Genomic DNA, 7489 nt, shown 5'->3' with positions numbered 1-7489 from the left:
GTCCCGGCAGGCCCCAGCGTGCCATTAAAAGTTGGCTCGCGTGCCATCTTTGGCACGTGTGCCATCGGTTGCTGACCCCTGCTCCAGCCCAACCTTCTGCTGATGCACCTCAACGCACAGCTATAAAGGGTTTGAAGCTTTCATTGCTTAAGTTCCAGGACCCTGAGGGATTTCAGCTTCCCTTTGTCCAGAGGAAACCTTCACCCCACTAACAACCAGGTTCTTGTCCATGGATCACTGTAGGGGGCTGGGTCCCTGTTTGTCTAGTCTCTCTATCTAGGACAAGCCGGGGCGCCTCTACAGGAATCCATGGCACACCCACATCTTGAATACTGCCTGCAGATGTGGTCACCCCACCTGATAAAAGATATATTGTAATTGGAAAAGGTTCAGAAAAGGGCAACAAAAATGATTAGGGGTCTGGAGCAGCTTTCATATGACGAGTGATTAATAAGGCTGAGACTTTTCAGCTTGGAAAAGAGATGGTAGAGGTCTATAAAGCAATGACTGGGTTGGAGAAAGTAAACAAGGAAGTGTTATTTACTCCTCTAGACACAAGAGCTAGGGGTCACCAAATGAAATGAAGAGGCAGCAGGTTTAAACCAAACAAAAGGAAATATTTCTTCACATAACACACAGTCAACCTGTGGAACCCTGGGGCACCTAGGATCGGCCACTGTAAGAAGACAGGCTACTAGGCTAGATGGACCGTTGATCTGACCCAGTGTGGCCATTCTTATGTTGTGTACTTGTGAACTGGGGTGTATGAGCACCAGGGCCCTCTGTGGAGCTGCCCTTCTCCTTCTATCTCTCATGTTTCGTTGACTCCAGCCTTTTTTTCTATTCAGCATCATTGTAAACAAGCTGCCCTCACCTCCTGTCCCCTCCAGAACCAGTGTCCCGTGTCTTGTATAAATCACTGACCTCTCTCAGCACTGACTGCCCCTCCATGTCCTTGTCCCTCCCTCTGTGCTGATGGGACCCTTCTCTCCAGTCCCTCCTCAAGCAGCTCAGTGGATGGGAATCTTAGCCTCACCATGGTGCTTTAGGAGCTTCCATGCAATTGGCACTTTGCCCTCACTGCTCAGGACTGTAACTTGTGCAGGGAGACTGACTGGGCCACATGCCAGCTGGGCCTGAGCAAAGCAACAGGGGTGAAAGGCAAACGTGGGGAGTGAACCCAGGGCCTTATACATGCAAAGCAGGCACTGTACCACTGAGCCACATCCCCAAACAGGCCTTCTTTGCTGACTGTTATGCTCAGAGCCTGCCTCTTTCCAACGCATCCAGTGGCTTATAAGATTCATGGGAAACCTTTTCCCCCCAGTCATGCTCTCGTGCAGGTTGCTGGTTCTTAGGGGTCACTTTGCAGCAGGGCCAGATTTGATGTGTGGGGCAGAGAGAGTGGGTGCCCTGGACTCAAGGTTAGCTCAAAAAAAAAAAAAGGCAAGGGAAAAACTGCTGGCTGGGAGCTAAATATGCAGGACAATGGGTTGGGATTCTTCTACGCTCAGATTTGTTATGGAGCTGGCAGTCTCCCAAATGATGGTCTGTTCCTTCCCTCAAAATGCCGGCTAACCCTCTCCTTTTCAATTTAAAGCTCCATGAAAGGAAAAAAATGAGGAAGAAAGCATAGAAGCTATGGATGTAGTTAAGAAAGGACCTGGAGAGATAAAAGACCAAAGGAAGGAAAGTATCAACGTTTCTGCCTGGTTTTAAACCAGGGATCTTTTGCAAGTTAGGCAAATGTGATAACCACTACACTACAGAAACCAGCTGCTGTCAATTTTGGGGCCCTTTTCTAAGGCTTTCTCAGTAGCTGCTACACCAGTTGATTTGCCTTTGAAGAACAGGGAAACAAAGGGCACCAAGAACTTATGTTTTTTGGATGAGCCAAGAAAAGGGAGCAGCATTGTCCCCCTCGGGCAGCCCCTGTTCAATTCCAGGTCAGAAAGCAAAACTCTCTGCAAGAATATCCAAAAAATATCACTTCACTTCATAAGTACAGTTGTGTGGCAATTAAATGATGACCCTAAAGTTTCATAAAAGCAAAGAACATTAAACAAAATAGTGTGGGAAATACGGATGTTTCTGAGAAAATGGCTTGGAATGAAGGAAGACAAAAATTGATGGGTCAAGAGAACAGGCCCTGTTTCCCTCTGGTTTGGAGCTTCTCTCACAACTACTGGAATAGAAAAGCTAAGCAAATGGGGTTCTATTGTTGCACAGGAGATTGAAGTGAGGCCATTTTCTAAAGATAGAATTAAATAGTCATGTCAGGAGTGGGATTTGAAACCACATCTCTATTCAGAGACCAGAACATCCAAGAGATAGGGAAAAAAGAGTCTTAAAACTGGCACTTTAGACCAGTCCACCATCCTCCTGCTACAAAAAACATGACTTATCAACCCTAGTTTTCATTAATAGTTGATGAACTCTTTAGGGAGGTCGAGATGGCACATCTCTTTCAACTCCTAGAGACCTTCTACAGCACAGCTGATTTTTAGACACACTCACCCGGACCTAAAGTTACACGTTTCCTGGAGCTCCATGAGTTCTGTGGTGTTGTAATCTCCCTGCTCGCATTTTAAGTGAACAAAAGATGGGTGCTGGCATTCTGAGACAGTAATGGTGAACCTCAAAATCCTGCCTGGGGGCCAGACAGTTAAGCAACCAGCGCCCACAACCTCTACCATGATAGCATCCTATCTAGGAACAACTCACTGATCAATAGCTGGGGTGTGAAATCCTCATTTCTGTGTTGTTCTATCACTGTAGTCCCCACTTTCCTATTGCTTGTCTGTATAATCTCTGTCTGGTGCTGTGATTCTTTCTGTCTGCTGTATAATTAATTTGTTGAGTGTAAACCAATTAAGGTGGTGGGCTATAATTGGTTAGATAATCATGTTACACTATGTTAGGATTGGTTAGTTACATTTCAATAAAATGATTGGTTAGGGTATAGCTAAGCAGAACTCCAGTTTTACTATATAGTCTGCAGTCAATCAGGAAGTAAGGAGGGGAGGGGAGGGGGAATTATGTTTTGCTAAGGGGGGGAATAGGAACAGGGAATGGGAACAGGGACACAGGCAAGGCTCTGTGGTGTCAGAGCTGGGAAGGGGGACACTGAGGAAGGAAATTGGAATAATTGCTTGCTGGAAGTTTTCCCCAATAAACATTGAATTGTTTGCACCTTTGTGCTTTGTGCATTGCTGCTCTCTGGTCATGCGAGAAGGACCAGGGAATGGGAGCGTGATGGAATAAACCCTCTAACAAGTATGTCTTTCAGGGTGTGAAAAAACCCAGAACCAGTATAATTAAGCTGACCTAAGCCATGGTTAGATAGTGCTAAATGAAAGGAAAGATTGTTCTGTGAATGTAGCTATTACAGGGATGGAAAACCCCTCCCCTCACTGTAGCAATGGTCTTCTCCACAGTGCTAGAGCAGCATTTTAAGTGTAGACAGCCTCAGAGCAAGACCAGATTTGGCTCTGTGGATGCTCAGGCGCTAAGACAACAGTAATGACAATATACTAATGCATCTCTAGCTGGCAGGATTTGAACCTGCGTGGAGAGACCCCAGTCAATTTCTAGTCCATTGCATTAACCAGGGGTAGTTGATTATTTTATCAAGAGCCAAATTTCTTGGTCAAGGTCTAGTCAATGTATAGACACCAGAGAAAATAAATAATAAGTATATAGAAAGATTTTGCAGTCACTATGGGCATAACTATGACAATTGTTTCGTGTTTCACTCTATATATTTGGCACCACTGCCTTTCCCTTTAGTCTTGTAGTTTACCAAGGGTAAAACTAAATATCTCTTCAGATACCAGGAGTGTTTATGTTCATTCCTGCGAGCTACACAGGGGTTTGATGTATCTGCTTTCAATCCTCCAGCTCTGCTGGGACAAGTAACATTTCAAGGTGTCACTGAACTGAAGGAGGAGATCATTTTTGACAGGTTACGCCTCCTCTTAAAGGTGTTTGTGTGGCTGGCAGCCCTGGTACCAGGTGTCTCCTGAGGAAGAAAGTTTCTGTGCAAAATACTAAAACTTTTGACAGAGAGGAGGGAAAGGCCATGGCCACATGATGGGGCCAGTATGTACCACAACATGGTTCTTCTATGGGGGATGACTCTGAACACTGACTGAGCTCCACTCCCTTGTGTTTGAAAAGATGTTTAGTTTTGCACTTGGGAACCTGTAAGGCTGAAGCAATGTTATGGATGGTGACACTACGATTGAAGGGTTATTTAATGTTGTAAAAATTGTTAAAAACACTGAGCTTCAACTGGAACTGCCTGTTGTTAAAGGCTGGTTTCCCCACGTCAGTTCCATAAGCTCTGCTAGAAACACCCTGGATTCTCTCCTGCCTTGGTGGGAACTGGAGGAATCGTCCCCTGCTGCCCTTGGCTCCAGGCTGGTTTTTCTGGGGAGGACATGGAATTGATTTGTTTGCTGTTGAGAAGGGAGCCGGGCCAGTTCTCAGGAACGAGAACTCCCAGCATCTTCCCAGCCCAGCCCAGGCTGCTGCCCTGTCCCAGCCTCTGTTCCCCTGGTGGCCCCGCGTGTTTGACTCTAGAGCAGGCCGGGAGCAGCAGCTGAGGCAGAGGACAGCCTGGGCCGGGCAGATGCTAGGAGCAGAGCACCAGAGGCCTCTACTGGCTCCCTCCTCAGCAGCAAACAATCAGTCCCCACCCGCACCCCGGGACAGCAGCCTGGAGCCAAGGGCAGTGCCCAGTGGGGGTTTCTCATTTTCCTATTCCTGGGGTGAGCAGGGACCTGGGGGTGTTTCTAGCAGAGCAGTTGGAACTGAATTGGGGAACCAGCTTTTAATAACAGGCAGCTCAAGTTCAGACTAATTTTGTTACAATTTTCTTTATAATGTAAAATAATTCAAAAGTAAACAGGCAGGAATGATTGGAACTCTTTTCTCCTGGGCATAGAAAGAAACGGCTTTTTGGCTTTTCATGATACAGGAGTCAGGTTCGTTCACTGTTCAGAAGCCTGTTGTGTTTCATTTCTTAGGTTCTGCTGCCATCGTGTGACCATTTGCTTCCCCTCCTTTCTGTCCAAAGCGCAGAGCCCAGTTCCTCCAGGGAGAGAAGGACATCTTTCTTCTTTCCTTCCTCAACAGCCCCCTTCCCTGGAGAGCCCCTTGCTGGGGTCTGGGTGGGGAACAGCCGTTTCTGAGGATTAATTTCACACCATATTTGGTGTTGATATATAGATTTTACAGCCAGACTAGATCACTAGGTACCTCTGCTCTGACCTGATTCAGAACAGCGTCCAGATAATTTTATCCAGTGATTCCTACAACCACCCCAAGATATTCTGGCTGAACGAGGAGGGTTCATTCAGAAAGTCATCGTGTTTGGATGTAAAGGTGGGAAATGATGGGGAAATTGGCCCCTCTTTCAAGTTTAAATGTTGTATTTCTACATCTAGACCGGGGTGGCCAACCTGAACCTGAGAAGGAGCCAGAATTTCCCAATGTAACTGCCAAACGTGCACCTTTGTATGCAACTGCTGAGTCAGTTGTGAACCTTCCCATCATTATCATTATCCCTTTGAAATGATGATGGTGATGGACACTCGGCTCGATATCCCAGTGTGCCCTGGACGTCTACAGGCTGCATTAGCCAATCCAACCATTCGGCACTTGCAGATGAGCACCTCTGTATTGTGCCTAAGTCTTGTACAGCTATGAAAGGCTGATAGATGCCGATATTTTCCCGTCTTTTTAACCAGCACTAATACCCAGCCAGGCCAGGGCTGGGAAGAGAGAGAGAGCAGCAGGTTTCCCCAATTGTTTCCCACTCGCTTTTTCTTGACTAGCTTCACCTCTGCACCAACTTGCACTTTTCCTGTGTGAGCCTGGCTAGCTCAGTTGGCAGAGCATCAGACTTTTAATCTGAGGGTCCAGGGTTCAAGTCCCTGGTCAGGTGATAAACTTCTCGCTATGATTGTAAAAACCTGACTTTCTGGAGTCTTCTTTGGTGTTACTCTTTCTCTTCAGGATTTTCCTTTCCTAAGAAGGGCCTTTGTGTGGGGGGGATTGAAGGAACAACTCCTTGACAGCCCCTCTGTCCTTGCAGCCTGGAGGAATAAAGGCCTCTGGGCATAGAGCATGTTCCTCCCCTGCACATACAAACACACAGAATATCCCTAAGGAATTAGAATCACCCGCTGCCTTCCCCTGTCCTGCTGGATCCCCAAATGAAGATGCTCTTCAGCCCAAACCCATGTCCCCTCCTATTCCCAGTGCCCCTCAGTCCCTCCTATGCTCACTGCTCCTCACTCCCAACCGGAGCCTTCTCCTCTGTCCCAACCCACAGCCCCCTCCTATTCCCGGTGCCCCTCAATCCCAACCCACAGCTCCCTCCTTCCCTCCAGCAGCAGGTGCTTCAGGCCCCCTCAGGAAGATTTTCTTGCAAGGTTTCATGTATGAGTCTGCATGTGGATTTTACAGTATGTTGGAAATAGGTTGGGTTGCTTGCCGAAATGATCACTTGTGGCTGGTGTTGGATTCCCAGTCTCCTTGTTATTGGGGCAGGAGAAACAAAGGGTTGTTATCCTTGATGTGTGAATCAAGGACTCAACCCTGTGTGTAAACTAAATGAGCTGCCGACAGATTCTGGCAGCCACAATGAGCATTTGGTGCAAGAGCTCAGACCTGCCCCGTCCCAGAGGGTGGGGGTCATCCATGTGGGGCTTGGACCACTGACCTATCAGCTCTTAACTCCCAAACTTTCAGTAACTCTATTATCAGTGCCAGTGAGTGTAATTTAAACCATAAGAAAAACCACACTGGGCCAGACCAAAGGTCCATCTAGCTCTGAATCTTGTCTTCTGACAGTAGCCAATAGCAGGTGTCATAAATAAACAGATCAGGGTTAAAAGCATCTTAACAAGGCACCACTGGGAGTTGAACCCAGCATCTCCTGTTTACAAAACAGGTACTTTAACCAGTTAAACCAGGGTGCCTGCCTATGACTAAGGTACAGCATCTGCTCACACCTGACTCCCTGCATCCCCACCTGGGCCCCACAAAGCAGAGCAGCAGGTGAGGTTTTCCTTGCAAGCTCTGTGTGTGTGAGTGAATCTTTGGCCAGGTCTGCACTACAAAGTTATTTCAGCAGAATTATATTGCTCAGGTGTGTGAAAAACACACAACACTCCCTTGGTTGGCACTGCAATGCCACATCTGGTGACAAAACTGCCCTGTTTTGGTGACCAAATAAAACCACTTCGATGAGCTTTTTGCAGCAAACTTAAAGTGACAGAGTGTCAGTGTAGACGCTGCTGTTCATTATATCACCATAACTGGCCTCTGCCAGTATCCCACAATGCCCTCTGAACTCGCCTGCCCTGCATTCCTGCTACAGAGCCATGGGGCCCTCCCCTTTCATCACTCCGGGAAGTTCTGACAGCTGAGCCTGCTGCTCTGCTCCGGCAGCCAGGAGCAAATCACTGCCATGGATGCT

General features: G+C 47.3%; 1 non-coding gene across 1 annotated transcript; it reads left to right on the top strand.

Moving 5' to 3' along the window:
• Positions 1-5877: 5877 nt before the first annotated feature.
• On the top strand, positions 5878-5950 carry TRNAK-UUU. The gene has a single exon. It is a non-coding gene; the product is annotated as a tRNA-Lys (tRNA).
• Positions 5951-7489: the final 1539 nt, after the last annotated feature.

The sequence above is a fragment of the Mauremys reevesii genome, unplaced genomic scaffold, assembly GCF_016161935.1.
Source record: "Mauremys reevesii isolate NIE-2019 unplaced genomic scaffold, ASM1616193v1 Contig4, whole genome shotgun sequence".
NCBI classification, from domain to species: Eukaryota; Metazoa; Chordata; order Testudines; family Geoemydidae; genus Mauremys; species Mauremys reevesii.
The sequence above is the reverse complement of the archived record's forward strand: the minus strand, read 5'-3'. Positions and strand labels throughout refer to the sequence as shown.